Below are 21042 nucleotides of genomic sequence, written 5' to 3'. Positions count from 1 at the left end.
ACGGAAGAGTCAGAGGAACTTTTCATTCTATGAGGGTTGCATTGTCCTGATAAGCAACCCAGGTAAATATGTCATAAGAAAAGAAAACTATACATCAGCATTTCTCATGACAGGATGCAAACTACTAGCAAATAGGATCTAGCAATGTGTAAAAACAACTAATCATAACAACCATGTGAGATTTATTCCAATAATGCAAGAATGACTGGACAATTAGAAATACACATGCTATAACCATGAATGAGCAAAAAAAAAAAAAAAAAAAAAAAGTCCTAAAATTTGGATGGGTATTTAGAATAAAGTAAAAAGTTATGTTGGTCTGGGGATGTAACAACAGTAGGTTTTTTTCTCTAGGATCTATGACTTCTCCAGCCATTTGTATTTGGCTATGTTTAGAGTAACACACGAGTTCCCTCACATTGAATACGCCTTAATTCCAATTAGACAGCTGTGCCACTCCTGCAGCAATAGCAATAATTTGCTGGATCAATCGTTGTTTCATCCTCTGATTCCATGGGAGCTAGGTCTTCAGGGAGGACAGTTCCAGGTCAGTTCCAGCCTCACTGCTCCAAGTCCTGGGTCCAAAGTGTGACCTGTCTTCAGGAATAAGGTCTTTCCTTCAAGTTATGGGAAATAATCAAGGGCTGTGGGAACAGTCTGTGTTATTTTGGAAATCTCTTGGACTACCCACAGTATTCCAGACAGCTGATCAGCTACTCGTAAGAGCTCACAGCAATGGTCACAGCAGGCTGTACAAGTCCTATGCAAGCTTAAACCAGACCAAATCCCAGCATAGGTATGAGAAAGGGGGCAAGAAATCTCAACTCAGCCGAAGGAATTTTTGACAATTGTTATCTTCTGGGAGGAGGAAAGATGGTGTCTTAGAAGGATGGGGCTCTTGGTGTGCCCAGTGGATGAACCCACACTGAAGGACATTCGGATTAATTGGGAGGGGCAGTGGAGGGAGGTGAGGATAGGGGAAGAGATCTAAATATCTTCAAACTATATTGTATAAAAATTGTAAAAATCCAATAAAAATAAAATAGAAATAAATTCAATTTTAAAAACTCAGGACTAGAGAGAGATGGCTCATTGGTTAAGAGCACTGCTGTTCTTGTAGAGGACCCAGGTATGGTTTCCAGCATCCACATGGTGGCTAATATGCCTTCGGTACCTCCAGTTCTAGGGATTCAACAATCTCTTCTGACTTCTGTGACATTGCACACCCAGGTGTACTTATGTGCATGCAGGTAAAACACTCATACAGATAAAATAAATAAATCAAAAAAAGAAAATAAGAAAATTCACATAGTATTAGACACAATAAGACTTAGGACAAAAGCTGGGGAAATGGTTCAGTTTTTAAAATGTAGCTATGCAAACATGAAGTTCTGAGTTTGATCCCCAGCAACCAAAGCCAGGCCTGCTGGTTTATTCCTACAATATCAGCAATGGGAAAGTGGAGGCAGGAGGATCCTTGAGGCTTGCTGGCCAGCCACTGTAGCTAAATCAGCAAGCTGTAAGTTCACTGAGCTTGCTTCAAAAAATGAAATGGAGAGTAACAGAGGGAGACACTGGATGCCCTCTGGAGCCTCCACATACACACATACAAACATGTACACATATGTACTATGCATACACACAGGATCATGTACACACTTGGGATCATGTACACACACACACACATACACACACATACACACACATGGAGTATTAGACAAAGGCCAAACAGATCTTCATGACAAAAATTTAACAAACTATAAATAAGTTAGATTTCCACAGCCCAATAAAGAGGTCATGGGGGAAAAAATCCACAAATTACGTAGTAATCAGTTGTGAATGACTGAATGATTTGGGCAACAGTATGCCTAAGAAGGTGCTACTGAAATTGATCTGGAAATACAAAATACCTACATATGACTTCTTTAATATACATTGACAAGCTGATGCTAGAATTTTTAAGAGAGCTTAAGTCACTAAAACAATCTCAAGAAAAAAATAAAAGTAGGAAAACTCACATTCAGGTTTCATATTTATTGCAAAATAAAGTCAACCAAGACAATTAAGCACTGATAGAAGAAAAGATATTGTCTAGGATAGATGAATAGAACAGAACTGTGATCAACTGATGCTTGTGTGTGTGTGTGTGTGTGTATTTATGTGTGGTGTGTGTGTATATGTTCCTGTGTATTAACATGTGTGTGTGGAAGCCAAAGATCAAAGTTGGATGTCTTCCTATATTGTTCCCCATTCAATTCTTTAATTTATGTGTGTGTGGGGGTGTATTGTGTATGTGCATGACATGTTTGTGGTGTGTGCATATGTGCTCATAGGTATACATGCATGGGGGTGGGGGCTAAGGTTAATATCAGGTGTTGGTCCTTGATTACTATTCACTTTCACCTAAAATTTCTTTTTTTTATTTTATACGTATGAGTGTATTGCCTGCATGTATATACGTGCACTCATGTTGTGCAATCCCCACAGAGGTCAGAAGAGAGCACTGGAGTCTCTGGGACTGCAGTTACGGACAATTATTAGCCACCATGTGGGTGCTGGGACCCAAAACCTGGTCCTCTGTAATTGCAGTCAGTGCTCTTAATTCCTAGGCCATCTCTCCAGCCCTTTGACTTTCATTTTTTGAGAACAAGTCACTCATTGAACCTGGAGTTCATTGATTCTGCTAGGCTGGCTAGCCAATGAATTTCAGGGATTCCCCTGCTCCCCTGGCCCCCGTTTCCACCACTCACTTCTAAGACTGGACTTGTAGGCATTTACCACCATGCCTAGTTATTTACATGGGTTCTTGGAATCTGAACTCAGGTCTTCTTGCTTGTGCAGCAAACATTTTACCCAGTGAGCCATCACCCCACCTTCCTGATCATATGATTTTTAACAAAGGTGTCCATACCTCCTAATACCTTGAAACTGGATAGTTATTGGCAGGCAGGAAGGCAGAAAAACAGCAATGCAGTAAAGAATGGAGGGAGAGAAGAAGGAAGAAGGGAGGGAGGGAGGAGGAGGGAAAGAGAAAGGAAGAAAAACTATCTTTTACTGCATGCAAAACTGCCTAAAAGGGACTGAAAACCTGAGTTAAAAGCTGTATAACTTTTCAAAGAGAACCTGAAGGAGATGTACATGACTTTGTATTTGGCAAGTAATTTTTAGAAATATAACCCAAGGCATGAATGATAAAGAAAACTTGACCAACTGAGCTTTATCAAAATCAGAAAGTCTTGTGCATTGAAGGATATTATCATAAACAAGAAAAGGCAACTCAAAGAACCGGAAATACATTTGCAAATCATGTATCTGATGAAAGTCTGATGTATAAAATGTACTAGCAATAATAAGACAACCCAGTTACAATTCATGAGGGATATGGCTGTATATCCTCTAGGGATCACATATGAATGGCCAATAATCACAGAAAAGATTATGACCATGTGCAGTTATCAAGAAAATGAAAATTACATACATAATGAGATTTCACTTGTATTTACTGTGGTGGCTAACATAATAAACACAGTTCATAGCAAGTACTGGCAATGATGTTGAGAATTAGAATGCTTATATGCTGCTAATAATACGTCAGAGAACAATATGGCTGCAAGACTCTTACTTTCTTCAAGATTGCTCAAACAGAAGAGCCAGTCCTGCACGTCCACCACTGATACAGGCCTTACTATAATTCTGTATCCATTTAGCTCCTACATCAAGCACTCTGCCTCAATCAATGAAGTTATGCCCTGCTATTCAATGCTGTTACAAGATAAAGGCACTCACTTAGGTGCCCGGTCACCCCCAGGACCCCACTGGTCCCATCCTGAAGTGGCTGAAGAATTTGTAAATACTCTTATTGATGGGAGAGACCCCCTATTCTGTGGCCTCTGCTGAAAATATGAAAGCAAAGCCAATCGTGGCTGTGCTCATTTTTAATTCCAGCACTCAGGAGACAAGAGGTAGGTGGATCTCTGTGTGATGGAGTCCAACTTGGTCTACATAGAAAATTCCAGGCCAACTGGATCTACAAAGAGGCCCTGTCTCAAAAAGCCAAACAAAATAAAGTTCTGTCAGATCCTGAAACAATTAAAAATATATTAGCATGTGAACCAGAAATGTGCTTTGGGATATAATAGCGCAAAGAAACAAAGGACAACTTGTACAAAAACACTTATAGCAACATTATTCATAAAAGCTAAAATGAGGAAACAACCCAAATGTCCATTAGCTGATGAATGGATAAACAAAGCATAGAATATCCATGTCTCTAGAGAGAGATTATGTGAACACAGAACAAGTACACACTCCAACCTGGATAAACCTGGAAACCATTATGCCTGGTAAAGAGAAGTCAGGCAAAAGCACCACACAGTATATGTTGTGTGACACTATTCCTGGGGAAATGTGAACGAACAAATGTCTACTCACCTGGATACAGAACCAATGACAGACAAAAGTAAGGATACTACTGAAACTCAACTTGGTGAACCAATGATTTTTATTGGGGTTATTAAAGGATTATGGATGAGGGGTTAGTTTCTGGAGGAGAAATGACTCAAAGACACCTGCATCATCAAGCCCCACCCATGATGGGTTACAGCTCAGGAAAGTAGGAAACCTGCAGGCAGCTCAACGGACTGGAGAGTGGCTCTTCCATGCAGTTCTGCTGGCTTGTCTCTGCTTCTCCCCTGTTGGCTCAGCTGGTCTGGGAGTGTCTCTGCAGTTCTTAGGACTTCTGCATGCTAGAGGAGGGAGGGACCTAGTGAACCTGGTTAATTTCAGGGTCTTCTTGAAGCTATGGAGTTGTTTACTTTCTGATCTTGAGAATTTTCCATACAGGTTGGAATGTTTCATTTCACCTCCCCAGGAAACATCCTTTTGTTCACCTTCTTTTAGACATCCTGTTTATCTACCTTTCCACCTTTCCTCCAAGATAGAAGGTTTGTTGTTGTTGTTGTTGTTGCTGTTGTTTTCTGGTCTTTTTGAGACAGGGTCTCCCTGTAGCCCTAGCTGGCCTGGAACTCACCGTGTACACCAGGCTGGCCTCCAACTCATAGATATCTGCCTGCCTCTGCCTCTCAAGTGCTGGGATTGAAGATTTCAGGAAATTGCTACACAACAGTATATCATTTTATTCATATAAAATTTCTAGGGCATAAATATTTATACAAAGAGAGTTTATTTGTTGCCTAAAGAGTGGGAAAGCTAGGAAAATTAGATTTAGGTGTCTAATAGCTAAAGACACAAGGGAAAAAATAAGGTTTTTCTCAGACTTGAAGAAAATATAAATTTGTGACAATTTGTGGATGTAATCATAATAGTTGTTCTGTATACTAAATTGTTGAACTGTACCCTATGTACAAAATGAACTACATCTCAATAGAACTGTTTTTTGTTTTGTTTTGTTTTGTTTTGTTTTTTAAATAACTATGTACTTGTTGGCTTTGGCAAGCAAACTTCTATTTTTAAAGTTTTTGCTTTAGAGTTTATGTGAGCTTTGATATAGGGTTACTAATAATAGAACTATTGCAAGGGACTTAACTAAAAATATTTTAGGACTTAATTAGATCCTAACAGTGATTATAACTGAACTTTGGAGATAAATTCACTTTTCATAAAGGTTTTCCATGTGATTAAAAAAAAAATGGCACCCAACAGGCAGTAGTATTTTCTCCTCATGGAAAGCTAACAACTCAATTTCAAGACTATTACAAGTAACCCTAGTAGCAGAACAGCTTTGCTCTTTGCTGTTCTTGGTAACCCACTGACTACATGATGGCATATGAGGTTGCACAGAATTTCTTATATCAATTAAGTGGTGCAGGGCTAGGTAGATGGTTGGGTTAGTGCCTGCCATGCAAGCAGGAGAGCCTGCCTGTAACTCCAGTACCGGGGTGGATGACATGGAGACCTGTGGATCCCTGAGGCCAGCCAGCTTATCCAAATTGATGAGCTTCTAGTTTAGAGAACATGAACTGTAAGACCATATGCTGGCCTACCATGGGGGCAAGTTCCAGGGCCAGGGATCAGGGGTGGGTCATGAGGAGTGGGGAGACTGCAGAAGATTTTCAGAGCCACTGGTGAAAGGGAAATACTTTTTTCATGGTGAGAGCATACACCCTTAATTCTGAGGATACTCTCTAGGAAAAAATCACATAAAGCTAGCTTCTTAACTGGACTTGGAGGGACATGCCTTTAATCCCAACACTTAGGAGGCAGAGGTAGGAGAATTCCCGTGAGATTGAGGCCACCCTGGTCTATGTAGCAAGTTTCAGGTCATCCAGAGCTTTAGGGAGACCCTGTTTCAAAAAAGAAAAAAGAAAAAAATTAAAGGTGGCATCTTACCAAAACTCATTGTATAACAAGTTACAAGTTACATAATGGTCATGTTTACTGTTTACTCATGGTTCCCTGGACATCTGGTAGCAGCCATTTTAGCTGAGTTATCCTGGAAGTCCACAATGTCGCCATGTTGTCTAAATCTTTATCCTGTCCTCACAGCCTTGATTCCCTTCACCTCCTCCTGCATTCCTGGCCTGTTTCATCTTGCTGTTTCTGCCCTCCTGCTCCCTGGTCTGACCAGGCTGGCTCTCTAACTACTTACTAGTTCGTTTTTCTCTACACCATCAAGAACACTTTTGAGACAAGAACTCTAATGAAACGACAAACCAGATGGAAACTGCACTGCCCCAGGCTTCCTGGCTCAGGATATGAAGGAGAGAGCGGTCCAGTCACACACATTATGTAAACAACCTTCTTTTTCATTTTTGACCAGAGATTTTGAAACTGACTCTAGTGGATCTTTAACCACTACTTAGATCTCCAAGCACCCAGCTAAGCTGCTGCCCAGAGCTGAACAGCCTGCTTTGCATAGATGAATTGCTCATCAGGGAAAATGACTTTAGTGTTGGAGCAAAAGTTGGGTTTCCCAAATTCAACTGATCATTAGAAAATGTAACTTTAGTGATTGAAGGAGGAAAAAAATGGTTTTCTCCTATTGTTTCCAGCCGGTACTCATTTCATAATATCCCTTTGGCATATGGAACAAATTAGAATTTAATGAAGCTCAGAACTGCTTTAATACTGAAAAGCAATTTCACACTTTTGATGCAAAATAAGGTTACTTTTCTACTAGACCATCTTCTCTGACCTAATACTGATGCTAAATAATGCCCAACTCCCCCATCTTAATAGAAATGAGAAGTTTTTTGCTTTTAACTGAAGTATACTGTCCTTCAGCCTTTCCTATCGACTGCTGAATTCTGTCCACCCTTTTTCTAGAACAGAACTGAAAAATTCTTGGCTTACTGGTTTCTCTCCCTTTGATTGCCCATGCTGCTCTGTTGCCTGCCTCAGAAACTTTGCATGTATTCCCCATCCACTTAGAGTCATCCTATATTTACGATGCAGATTTCAATTAAGTTCTTTAGCAACACCTTTTTATTATGAGTAAAAGTCTGAAAAGACACAGGAGTTACATTTCTTAGCTAAAGCAACCACTTAAGTAGCTGTGGACACTTAATAGATACTGATGATATTACACAGAAATTCTGGGGGATCCTCTAGGTTGTAGTTACGTTGGTGTTGCTCTTTTGGTGAAATTTCACCAAATGGTACAATTTATGCTTTGTTCATGATTGAGTACGTATATCATACATACTACACTTATACATCATACACTTACTACATACAGGCTTAGTATAATAATGTCTGTTCCAAATTATAGATTTAGATAATATCAGCAACTTTTCCAAATATTTTAATGAACACTGATTAATCTACCTAAGTTGTCTTATAATAATACAAGACCAGCCCTAAAAACAGATGATATTTTCTGAGGCCTCACTATAAATCACAAAGTCTAGAAGTTGCTTTAGATCCTTTCATTTGTGTGTAATGTGCTCAACGGGTAAATACAACCAGCCACTCCTGCTATTCTTGAAATTTTTATTTCAGCTTATTATTGCTCTTAGACTTTCCGTAGCCTACCAATCTTGTAACTTTATCAGAAAAAATGTTATTTTTCTGACATGACTTTGTTTTAATGAGGTCTTACTGACTAAATGATCAAATTTTCTATTGCTCAAGCATCAGGATATTAATGACATGTTTCAAACTGTAGTTTAGAATAAAGGTCACTTTGTCATTTTTTTACAGAATGCACATATTAGAGTCACATTTTCCTGTCCTTTTGCTTCTGCACGCTCCTTTAGAATTATTTAACATTAACAGTTGGAGAAATGTCTAATCCCAGAAATTATAAAGTCAAATCCTTCATCATTGTTAGGAATTAGGAGTTTTAACTCTCTCCCAGCTGAGAACTCTTTCCTGGGTTTTGGCACCAAAATGTTAGGAACTGGGAGTTTAACTCTCTCCCTGAGAGTTCTTTCCAGGGTCCTTGGGTTTCAGGGTCAAAATGTTAGGAATAGGAGTTTTAAGCAATGAGTTCTCTTCTGGGTTAGAATGCTCTCCAGGTAAATGTTAGAATGAAGAGTCCAAAGAAATGTAGGTAGAGAATAAAAAGCAAATAACCTCATACAATACATGATGACATTGATTCCTCAACGTGGGTGACTACTGACCAGCAAGAATGCAGAAGCCACAATGCCCAAACAGCAGGTGCTTAAGTACTTTTGTGTATGTAAACAGAATCATGAGGCTTGGGTAGAGGATCTAGGGCATACATTCTTCCCTGATAAGGGTCTCAGGAGGTCTTGTTTTCACAAGTTTATGGTTGGGGTTCATGGAAGTCCTGGATGGGCTCGTTTCCAAAGCAAGAGTTGTTTTATGGTTTGGGGCTAAGGGACGTCTCCCTTCAATCATGATCCCTCTATTTATTTGAAAAGCAAATGATTAATACTTCAAAGCAACTTAGACCACCAATGTAGGTGCTGGTTAATTTGTCCAAATCATTTTTATGTTCTAAGGATGACTAAGCAAATCTCTCTAGATTTAGGTGATTACTTAGGGCTCTTTATCATTAAACTGTGATTTTGGTCCAAAGTAGTATTTACATGGCCTCAGGCTCAGTGGAGGGGAAGGGATGGCTAAACTAGGAGGAGTCTCAACCCCTTTCTACCCTGGATGCTGAGGTATCTTCCACATTCGTTTATTCCTCTCCTTGTAGAAGTGGTGATTTGTCTGTTGTTATTTGACAAAGATTCGAAAGCCACTAATTCATGTTTTTAATTAGCAAAGATCATTAATTAAACATTTGCAAGCACCAGAGGTTACATTTCTTTTACTTCCACTCTGTACACTCAAGATAGTCCTCCCAGATCAGGGTATCAGCTCAGCAGATACAACATTCCTTGGGAGTTTCAGAAGTGCTTTGACCAGCAGATTTGCCATTGTCTCCCACTGGCTTTATCAGTGATAAAGTCAATACCTGATCTCTGTCAGAACCTTCCTTGTCTTATTTCTTAAATAATTCTAAATTTGGTTTGGGGGGGTATTTTATTGGTTTCTCCACAATCAGCAATAGCACTTCCTGCTTCTTTTTTTGACCTAGTGAGGTTTCCTAGCTGCTGACCCCTTCCAGCCATACATTTAGAAGAATTTACTTCTTTATGTGCTCTGTGAATAAATGGTACTGAATTTTCAGAATGATTGTGGTCGTCCTGTGCTTTGAGAAAAGGGTCACGCATGTGGTTCTTGTGCCACCAATACTTAGAGCACATTAAAGTAGATTCACCTAATTTATCATCCTTAAATCAAAATGTTAAGCTCATCAAGTGTTCCACACTAATAGACAATCTTTACACCTGGTATTTCTTTTTGTGAATTTTATGGCAAAATTGAATGATCTCTCCGTTCACTGTACTGCCTCTCTCTCTCTGTTTATTTTATATTACACATATTTATGTATAAGGGAGGGTATGAATACCATGGCATGCGTGTGGAGTTCACAGGACAACTTTCAGAAGCTATTTTCTCTTTTCATCACGTGGGTCCTAGGGATTAGATTTAGATATTCAGTCAAGCTCGGTGGCAAGCATCTTATCCATTAAGCAATCTCATCGCAACCCCCAGACACACACACACACACACACACACACACACACACATACACATACACACACACACATTCTACTGAGCTGCTTAAATATTGTTCTGTATAATAAAATTGAGTTGTTTTTCTCAGTTGAAACAACAGCGATAGCCCTGGTCCTCTAAAAACTACTGATGATATTAGAGTGAACGTCTGGAGATCTGATAATCAATTTTTTATTCTGAGTGCTAGTGTGGTAGCAATGGAAATTTCCTGGGCAATGAAATGAACTCTGAACCATGAAAAGCCCCCAAGATAAGATAGGAAGAAATAAGAAAAGAATGAGGGAGGTAAACCAGAATCTGCTCTTGCCCTGCCCGGGTGATATAGAACTGATCTACCCACCACTGAAATCTTTGCCAAACTGCTGCATTCTTGTGACCACTTGCTTATATGCAATCCTGCTTGCATATGAATTGACTATCAATTTCCTTAGGAACTTGAACTGGATACTGGTGTCTGTCAGCCCACCTGTGTGAATAAACTCTTCTCATGAACCAGTTGCAGTTTGTTGATTTCCAGGAATTCCCACAACAGTGGCTGTATTGTCTGTTAATCATTTAGTGAAATTTCATCACGTTGTGCAACTTACAATTTGTTCACTTTTCAGTATGTATGTCAACAAAATGAAGCTTACTTTTAAAAGCCATACAGAAACTAAAGTAACCAATGTTTCACATAGTGTGCTTAATTTTAATTTGAAATTGAAAGATATATTGCATTATCTTGACTTCTGAAAACAGTAGAGCTCCCAAATTTTATGGCTGTTTAAGTGGAACAGCATTTAGAAACCTTATATTTTTGCAACATCTTCTGTTGCACTGTCAGATGCATTATTATTTTCACATTTGTCAAAAATAGTAATCTGGAGCTGCCAGTTGGCTCAACAGGAAAAGACGATGGCCACCACAGCCTATGAGCTGAGTTTGAATTCTGGAATCCATATGGTGGAAGGAGAGGACTTACCGACTCCTGAAAGTTGACTTCTAACCTTCACAAGCCCCCGCCAAATAAGTTAATAAATGCAATAAAAATAACTTTTAAAAAATCCATAAGAAAATATTTTATAAGTCTACTTAAAAATACATATCTAAGATATATGTTCACATGCACTCATGCACGCACACACAATTTAAATAGAGTTACTCCATACAAGGTGATAGTGCTTGCCCAAGAGCCAGAGACTTTCTAATAAGAACCCCAGTTCCAGGCATGAGAAACCTCCCTTTGAGTTACTGGTCAGGGGAATTCAAGAGACTCCCAAAACAATATAGAAAGAAAGAGGCTAATGCCAATGCCCTTGGTTGCCTCCCAAAACACGAAGGTAAGACACTCATGCCACACATGTTGGATATGGAATTTGGAAGAACTGAGCTGGAACTGACCTGGAAGCCTCCTCTCAAAGGGCCAGCTCTCATATCAGAAGGTACTATGCAAGGTCTCAATGAAGGAAAGCAAGCAATATTTTTACCCAGCTCTAAAGCCCAAGAACCACAATGTCCAGCCCACCAAGATATCATGACTTGTATAATAGTGGCACGATTTTCTTGGAGATAACCAACAGCTGTCTAATTGGACTAAAGGCTATCTCAATAGGAGGGAATTCATTCCTGGTACTGCTAACCTACCCAAAAACCCATGACTAGAGAGTTCATAGACCCTACAGGAGAAACTACTGCTGTCATTTTCCCAAACCAATGTAGTTTCTAACTGTATTCTAAATACTTATTCTTATATCTGCAAATATGTGTCGCTCTTACCCTTCATCAAAGAAGCTTTGTTTTTCAACAGACAGAGGCTGCTACAATGACTCACAACTGGTCAAAATGTAGAGAATAAGTGACTGTGGAGTGCATAGCCCTGACTAGCACATCTACAATGTACAGTCTAGGAACCCCTATACATAAGACACAGAGAACACCACAGAAGAGGCACAGAAGGCCTGTAAGAGCCAGAAGACCAGGATGCCTGCTGCTATATAGTATCTTCCAGTCAAGACGGAAACGGCACCATGAAATTTCAACAAAATGGTTGCTAAACAAGACCTGCATAATGACAAGATCAGTGTACATGCTCCCTCAGATAGAGGAAATCTCACAAGGCTCCACCCCTATGTGAAGAGCTACAGGTTACCAATGGCTGATGAGAGAGAAAGAATCAGTTTTCTCCAGGGATGAGCTCCCTGATAGATCCTAATCGTCAGCCCTAAACACATGTACAGATAAGCAGGACTCAGTGAGCTCAGTATAGATGGCTGGATAGATGATAGATAGATAGATAGATAGATAGATAGATAGATAGATAGATATAGATAGATTAGATAGATAGATGATAGATAGATAGATAGATAGATAGATAGATAGATAGATAGATAGATGGACATGTGTGTGCATGTACAATAGTAATTACAGAAAAAGAGGGAGTGGGGTAAAGGGGGAGTTGGAAGAGGGAGAAAGAAGGGTGGAAATGATGTATGTATATATGTATACATGTGTATATATGGTACTCATGCATGGAATTCTCAAAAAACAAAATATTTTAAAACATTAAACAGCCTTCCATTCCTACAATAAACCCCACTTGGTTATAATTTTTAAAAAACACTGAAAGAAATATTATTATAAGAAAATTAAAGTTGTATGTTACACTAAAAAAAGGTTAGTTATTCAGAATAAAACTATGTTTATGATACTGACATGTAAGAAATGTTAACATTTAAAATATGACTCAGAAATAATTACTAATTTACTATAGTTTTTGTTGATCAGGTGGTCACAGATATGTTATTTGTATTTTGCAGAAACATTCTATTTTAAAAATTGAAATAAAAGCAAGTCAATCAGTAAACTAAAACCAATCTATAAATATTCATCACCTATAATATGAAACATGCTTGTTATTTTTGTGTCAACACTGCCAAGCCACAGTGCCTAGATAATGTTAAAGATTATTGTACACGCTTACATAAGAGCTTTGTGATGTGCTGTCTATCCTATGAGTGGTCAATACTCAATCAATTGAAGGGATGAATAGACAAAGGCTGACCCACTTGACAAGAAGGACTTCTGTCAGCAAATGCCATCTGCAATATCTGCTTGGTCTGGGTCACCAGCTAACTCTCTTCAGATTCAAGCTAACTCCTTCCCAGTCTTCAGTCTATAGTCTTCTAACTTTCTCTACAGTGCTCCATTGCCAATTCCATCTGTCTGTTATCTGTCTACTGATAAATATATTCATCAAGAATGCATCATACATCAACACATCAATCATCTATTTGTCAACTGTGTAGCATTTATCTATCTATCATCTATCTATCTATCTATATCTATCTATCTATTGATCATCTATCTACCTACCTATCACCTACCTATGTATCATCTATCTACCTATCATCTATCATCTATCCATTTATGCATCATTTGTCTATCTATCATCTATCATCTGTCTATCATCTGTCTATCAAGCTGTCACCTATCTATAGTCATATATATCTCCTTAACTTTATCTTTCTTGGGAACCTAAGGTAAAGGCATTTTATCTAATTTTCAGATTTTGATGTATGAACAAGTAGGCCAGACAAGACTGGAGCTATGGGCTGTCATTCTATCAATCTTGCTATCTATAGCATCATAGAAGAAAGCAGAACAGCCTGATAGGGGAGTTTCCAAGGTCTGGGAGCCCCAGGGCTGGACTCTAGAGGTTGACCGTGACAGAAGGGAAGTAGGAGTCACCAAACCATCATCAAAATCCCCACTGTCAAAACCACATATTCTTTATCTAGCCTTGTATGTCCTTTTTAATTTATTGGTTTGCAATTATAATTCCTCACGGTTCAGACTCATAGTAAGAATACATAAATGAAAACCTTGCTCAGATTAATCATACACATATTTCTCAGAGTAAATTTCAAAGTATCATTTTTTCCCCAGGTGTCTTTCCACCCCCATGGGATTAAACTCATGCTTCATGCTTGGTAAGTAACTCATTTTTTTGAGGAAAAGCGTGAAATTATATACCAATGTGCAGGTTTATATTTTTAAAACATAATGGACAACAGAACAGAAACTAGGGATGTTCTCAGTTACAAATTGTACAAACTCAACTTGTACTAGTTTAAGCAAGCAAAGTTATATAAAAGCACATAAAGGAGCTTAACAGTGCTATTAATTGAGAAAGGAAGGGTGGTATTTCTAAAAATGTCAGGGGCCCAGCACGTTCCTCACAACATGTGCATTACAGCCCTGAACACCTGCCTCTTCTTGTGTGCACAATGTGTTTCCCAGGGCTTGTTGAGTATTGCTTTGTCATTCATACAATCACAGAAAGAATACAGACTTGTTAAAAAATTGAAATATTATAAAATAAAGCCACTTTTGACTACAAGGTAATTCCCATTTTTTATTCCAGATTATCAGATTAATAACAATATTTCCAGATTTGTTATGCTTTAAATACACATGAAAACTTGCTTTCAAGACTTAATGAAACAAAGCGTTACAAGTTTTTATTTTAGCAGATGAATTATAACGTGACCAATGCTGTTATAAAGCTGACTGTTACTTCATCCACCATAACTCGCCTTTTGGAGACATTTTCCTCTTGTTTTTGGCAGACATAGTGTGTGTCAGCGCGTGTCAACCTCACAATTTACTTGTAGATTAATTATTTTCCCATGAATGGAAGTATCATTTGTCACCACATTTTTACAATGGAAAACATTTCAATAAAAATTCATGTATTCATCTGATTTCTAGCATTCACATATGATAAAACATGAAAATATCAGACTCAAAAAATGTAATTTTCGTTTAGTGAGACTTTTGTTTCTCATAACTTTGTGGCATAACATGTTCCTTTTGACAATGCAAGATTAAAAATATTTTGAACATAGTTTAAATGTATTAATATAGGTTTGTGACTCATAATTTGATTTACAGAGACCGTTTGCTACCTACAGTCATTAACTTCTTTTAAGAATTTAATATCTATTCTACTTTAGATCTTTAATCCAACAGTGATTTGTGTGTATGGTATTGAAATCAACTACTCATCAGGGTTTTAATTACATGTCCAAACAACTTTAATTACTTCAAAAGTTACAATTATTGAGCACTAATTTTCCCTAATATATAATTTTTTAATCCTATGCCAAGTAATTGGAATTTTAATTATTTTCTCATGGAAGTTATTTCCCAGTTTGCACTAAATGAATTTCTTGACTTCTACATTCAACTATCATAGAATAGTAAGGACCAGATTTACCCTTCCTGAACTGTAAAACTCAGCAAAATACTTTAAAAAAAAAAAAAAGAGTAGTTTTTGAAGTTTTTGAAACATTTAAGACAGCAGAGAACAAGGATATCAGTGACAGTGATCAGTGACGTACAGGAAATAAACAAGGTTGACTTCTACTATCCTTACAGATGACTGTTCCATGCAACAGAGCAAGAACTCAAACCCAGCCTGGTAGTGAGTTCCTCACAAGAAGGTGGAACGGGGGTCCAAGATATTCACAAGAGCTCTTCGTGACCCTGGAAGAAGTATTGCTCTTGCTCTGCCTAATAGACTTCATATGTGGGAACTCGTTCCAGGCAGTGTAATGCACCACAGAACAAAACCCAACAAAATTTACATCAATGCAGAAATGCCAAGGAACTGAGATGCTATAATTCACAATGGCTGGCAATCTATAAGAAAGGCAGATTCAAAACAGGAGAGTACAGCCTTAAATTAGAAGAAAAATCAATCAGCATCAGTCTACAACTAAATATATCTCATTATTGACAAATTTGGTAAAATGTTTCTTGTAGTTATATTTCATGTAGTTATGTTTGAAAAGCTTAAGGGAAGATTGATCATGGTGAGTAGAGACATAGAAACACACAAAAAAGATCCAAAATCAAAATTCCAAAACTCAAAGTTAATATGAGAAATGGAAACTATTCTAGATGGGATTGGTAGCTGATTAAATAATATAACAAAATAATTTAATCGAAGACACATACTAGTAGCTATAAAATATGAAAGACTGGGAGAAAAACACCAGAAATACTATTGCGGGAAATGGTGACCTGTGTGGCCACTTCAAGCAAGTAAGTTAATTACCATTCAAAAGCAGAAAGAGGAGGTAAAGTCATTGGAAGAAATTGTTACCAAAATTTTACAAGTCTTATGAAAACTATAACTGGGAGAAAAGAGCATCCCCTAGAGCGTTCTTAGTCTTATTCATAAACGAATTTAAGATTGGATTCAAATGGAAGGTTTTAAGACAATTTTATTAGAATTTTAAGGAAAATCCTCAGGGCTGAGGGGCCGGTAATCTGGCAGCTGTCTTGAGGAGTGAAATGTTGGGGAGAAGGAAAGAAAGCATGAAGCCACTCAGGTTTAGAGCCTGCATGGGGGTCAGGCACGTGGCTGAGTGGCAGAAGGAAGCTTTAGAGAAAATGTAAAGAAATACAAGATGCTAGGGCAGCCCAAAGCATTAAGAAGGCATGTTTAGAAAAGGGATATGAAGAAGAAAATGAGAGATTACAGTTTTCTGAAGAATTCAAAAAAGAGGGCAGACGTACAGAGATCTACATGTCTGTCACTGGGCTCAGAAGTCCTGAACTAGGAGACAGGATTCCAGACAGGAAAAGTTCACTATCTCGTTAATGCACCAGGTTATTCCACCCATCTATTTAGCATGACTAAGGTGAACCTGTCTTCCTAGGGGTGGTCCTATGACCAGATGATTGACGAGTGGAACTGGAAAGGTAGGTCTTCCAACAGATAAGACTAGAGATTTTATAGTCTTGACCACTTAAACTTATGGAGATATTTGCTACTCTAACCAGTATATGCAAAGTGCAATAAACCGAGAAGTCAAAGAACACGCAGTTGAAAAAAGTTTAGCAAATTATTGTTTGATCAGCTCTTAAAGACAAAATCCAAAGAAGGGGCACATTGCATAATGTGAGGGATATAGAAAAGGGCGATAGCAGATTTCTTCCCAGGAACAATAGGTACCTAAAGACACAAGAACACTTGTCAAGATACCAAAGAAGCATGATACTAATTATAAATCTCTATTGGACAAGGGACAAGGAAGGTCAGAAAGGATTACAAAGACCACGAAAATTTGGGAATGATGATTATGTTCACCATCTTGACTTGAGATGATTTCCAGTATTCAGACATATACACGTTTTTTAATGAAAGAAATTGCTTGAATGAAAGAAATTTTCTAATGAAAGAAATTTATTTTAGAAAATTTTGCACAGTTTTTCTCTTGTATGTTTTTGAGTCACATTGTCATGTTTAATTGTAAGCCCTACCAGGATTTAAGTTTGAAATGCATTGATCTATGGTAAAGTAGAAGAAAACTGGTCTTTAGTTTCTTTAACACTGTTCTTTTTGTGGCTTGTTTCTGAAATAGTTTAATGTATAAGATTGTGATTTTTTCCATTTTATCTTTAATATTTGAACTTTATATATTTAATTAGAAAATATACCCCAACCACCTTTTCTGTGTCTCAGTGAAAAATGCAATTATCCCATCTCTAAAGAATGACATCTAGTTTCCAATAACACCTAGTTACTATCCGATAATACCTATTCAAACTGTTCAGCTTCAGAAATAGTGCCTCAAGATCTCATGAAATGTGATTAACTTGCTCAAAACATGGTTGAATGAAAGACTATGTACTTTTCATTTAAAAATAGAAGAAACAGTAATGGTAAGAGCAGATTTTGTTCCAGAATTTATATCCCATCCAGAGGAGCAGAGCAGCAATATCTTTCCATCCTGACCAGTCCAGGCCTTTTGTTCTGCCTGACCAGGTGTCAATGATTCAGCCTACCTACAGTCTTTCTTCCCTCCTTGTTGTCTTCAATGTACTATTGGGAACTTACATGGAAAGACTTCAACTCTTGGTGACTATTCCAATCCAGTAAGCCAGTGGCTGGTCATGACACGTTTTTTTGTCCTAATATTAATAGAGCTGTTGAGAGCAATCTGTAAGAGTCTCCTGGATACTGAACAGACCTATATTGACAGTTTAGCTTCCATAATGCTTTGAATGGCTGACTCCTTTAAATTCAATTAACCAATAATCAAGGTCAGAAGTTTTACTCAAAATCTGGGTTGAGGAAGCAGCTGAGGACATTTTGTTTCTTAGCAATTGGCACTTAAGTTTTACCCTTGTCTTCAGTTTTTAACTTAAAAGCCTATGTTGGTTTTCCCTAATAGCAATAGAAAATTATAAGCAGAATTCAAGCAAAGATGTTGAAGAAGAACTTACCTGTACTTTGCCTTCAGCTTTCATCCTAGTTTTAGGAAAAACACCCAATGTAAGAAATTACATCGGCATTGCACTAGGGTTTGTAAAAGTCCTTGTTGTTTGACGAGTCCTGTAGGATCCAGTGCCCTGTCCACCTTGTTGCTCTACTTCTTCCTAATGCCAACTTTATTTCTTATTGCTTTCCAATTTAGGTGTGCTTGTGTTAATCTGGAACAGAGACTTCAACTTAGTCTATAACAGGGAATTCAATTTTTCCAATCCTGCAGTTTATGATTAATCATTGGCAGGCACTGATTTTAAAGCTCTTGGGTAGTACAACTTAGCACAATCTGGAAATTATAGGAAGTAATAAATACCACAGTGTTTCTATACCAAGCTCATAGACTCTTGTTTCTTTATGACAGCCAGTCACAAACGCAGATGGAATAAGTGACAGGCACCCCAGCTATTTTGCTATTTCATTTTTGCAAATGTGAGGTTCATCCTTTCCCTGACTTCTGTTTAGTTGAATGTGCACTTTAAAGATCTTTGCTTTACAATGATTTTGTGGTTGCCATCACTCTAACGATGACAATGGAAAAAGAAATGCAAATAAAGTAGATTGGGGGGCGGTAAGCAAGTTATCAGCCAGCATACACGCACTGGGAGTCCAGAGGCAGAGGAGGCTCTGAGAATCCAGACTCAAATGAGGGCAGAGCTGTCCTTGCTGTTGGCTTCACTCTCTGCTGCAGGGTTCTTCCATGTGGAGGACACAATACTGGGAGGAAATAGTTACCATTTTAGGTTTCTGTGACCCCAGTGGACAGTGTTCTTTTGTCATCCGGTATTTAAACATTAAGCCCCTCATCAGACCTCTTTTGTGACATTTAGCCAGCACTTTGGCTTCTTGACCAGGCCCAGTTCCATGTCCCTAATCAGGTTTGTAGGATAGGACTGGCAGCCTTGTCAGCCATAGCAATTTTCAAAGTAAGTTGTGTGCACTTCACTAGAAAAAGGTGCAAGTTCCCTTCAGCAGATAAAACCATAAATGCCCATGATTAGAACAGAAAGGAAAGCTCCGGAAGTGTCCCATCAATGCCTGGCATGCCTGATGCAGGTGAGTTATTTCCTTTGTGTTAAAATACCAAAAATGGTGACACTTTAAATGGGGAGGGTGGGGAGGGAAGATAAGAGAGGGAGAGAAAGATGAGAGAAAAATAGTGCCTAGCTAGTATAAAAAAACAGAGGGAACTGTATTAGTGAATACAGCAGAAGACTACATAAGAAGAAACAGTTCCAGACAGGAGAAAACTTCTTTTGAGTTGTTGGCCAGGATATCCAAGAGACTCCAAAGTTACACAGGCTATTAGCAGAAGACTACATAAGAAGAAACAGTTCCAGACAGGAGAAAACTTCTTTGGAGTTGTTGGCCAGGATATCCAAGAGACTCCAAAGTTACACAGGCTATGGTATTGCCACAACCCTGATTGCCTCCTAGACTTGATGGTGTCAACACAAAAGCATAATTCTTACCTCAGAGGGGATAAGAGATAGTTTATTCTGGAGCCAAATATGAGTGACCAGGCCCAGGAACACAAACTCAGGTTACCCCAAATTCCATGTTCCAGCGTGGTAACAGTTGCCTTACATTTTTATAGTAACAGAACAAAGAAAAGTCAAAAATCAAGACACTTTTCAAATACACTGGAGGATACATTCATTAAGCAGGTCAGGTCACAGAAGGGGGGCGTTCTACTATAGGTCTCAGATGCTATCTGATGACATTCTTAGCCTTTTGATGGGTGAGACCAGGTGCTCTGCTAGGATAATACATTTTAAAAGATTTTTTTAGCTGTTAGTCACAGGATGTTAGATAAGAAACAGAAGTGGGTAAGGAGTGGCTGTTCAGGTAGTTAAAGATGGCCCCAAATAAATGGTAATTAGACTCTGGACCTGCAACATTCCAAACTCTCTGCATTCTCCAAGAACTGCATGTAGATGAGGCTCAGTTGTAGGCGAGATAGCAGTCTTCAGGGGAAAGGAACAGCTAGATGGTAGAGCCCATGAGAAAGAAATGCCTGGATCATATCAAAACTATTAACCAGCATGTTCTGGATCTTACTTTTCTTTTGTCCCCTATATCTGACATAACATTTGTATGTGACATATAATAGGATGACTATACTTAAAATAACCAAGAATATTGCTTGGCCTAATGGAGCAAATATAACAGATTAAGCCAACAAATATTAAAATAAAAACAAAATTGACTATGTTTCCCCCCCTATGTTATCTGTATTCTATGAACTATTTTGTTTATATTTAGAACATGTAAATTAATCTATTGTTTTCTAATATTTGGTTTTTCTTTGGATAAGTTAGACCTTATAGCTATAACCTCATGGAGTGGCTAAATGTAACTCTAGTAGTTCTTATCTGTGGATAATGATTTCATCTGTTGTATTATATTGGCATCATAACAGCTTTAGTTTAAAAAGTAAATAAGTGAAACGTATTATAGAAGAAATTATAAAACAACACATTATTCTTCAAACTTTCTTCTAACAAGAATGTCTTCATTTACATAACAAATGTTAATAACATTAATAGAAACAAGAGATCAAACCTGTTAGGAAATGAAAATTTTATAGGCCTTAAAGGTTTAACCAACTACCTTTTTTTTTTAATGATTAGAAATGGAAATTGTCCATTTCCTCAGTAAAGTAT

Source organism: Nannospalax galili, unplaced genomic scaffold (genome assembly GCF_000622305.1).
Source record: "Nannospalax galili isolate Female #2095 unplaced genomic scaffold, S.galili_v1.0 scaffold427, whole genome shotgun sequence".
NCBI classification, from domain to species: domain Eukaryota; kingdom Metazoa; phylum Chordata; class Mammalia; order Rodentia; family Spalacidae; genus Nannospalax; species Nannospalax galili.
The sequence above is the reverse complement of the archived record's forward strand: the minus strand, read 5'-3'. Positions refer to the sequence as shown.